This window comes from Frankliniella occidentalis, unplaced genomic scaffold, assembly GCF_000697945.3.
Source record: "Frankliniella occidentalis isolate FOCC.00 unplaced genomic scaffold, Focc_3.1 Scaffold56, whole genome shotgun sequence".
Lineage (NCBI taxonomy): Eukaryota > Metazoa > Arthropoda > Insecta > Thysanoptera > Thripidae > Frankliniella > Frankliniella occidentalis.
In genome coordinates, this window is record NW_026267186.1 from 1,379,540 (window position 1) to 1,380,148 (window position 609).

The 609-nt window shown below is 55.3% G+C and overlaps 1 protein-coding gene across 6 annotated transcripts in view; it reads left to right on the top strand.

Moving 5' to 3' along the window:
• Window positions 1-609, top strand: part of LOC113216502 (transcription factor collier-like) — a 67,717-nt gene that overhangs the window by 19,123 nt on the left and 47,985 nt on the right. The gene's annotated exons all lie outside the window — the stretch shown is intronic.

Sequence of the window (609 nt, forward strand, 5' to 3'; positions counted from 1 at the left end):
CCGACCCCGTCTGTCTAGTTAGGCGGAAAGGACAGGTCTGGATGATGGAGATGAGGCCCCCACACTGCCGACCACGCTGCCCCGCGGCGGCGGCCCCACCGGGCCAGCCATCAAGTCATTTGTGGCTGTACCTACACTGGCAAAAAATGCACTCTGGCAAATTGCACTTCTCGGATGCCTTATGTTTAATGTTCGCTAAAATGAAATTAATCCTCAAACCACTTGCTGTGTGACCTTCATACGTACGGCCATCTTAGTGTCAGCTGACACTGTGACTCGGTCTTTGCTGTGCCAAGTGCTAAGCTGACTTTTTGATGATTACCATGTGGATGTGCGGTTTTCAGTGACTCATGTTACTTTAGATTCTTTTTGCTTTGTAAGCCCAAGAGTCGTGGGGTGTGCGGGTCTTCTCGTATTCCGCGGGGGGTTTGTTGCTCTAGCGTCCAATTTGGATGACACCTGAGCTCGTATGACGACGTCCTCCGGACCGACCGAGCTGGCAGGCAGGTCCAGTCCATGAGGCGGTGTCCCGTGGCCGCTGGTCATAGACAAACTTCTCCGGCGTGTCCTGCCCCCTGCCCACACGGGGGTGAGCGGGCGAGCGCTCAC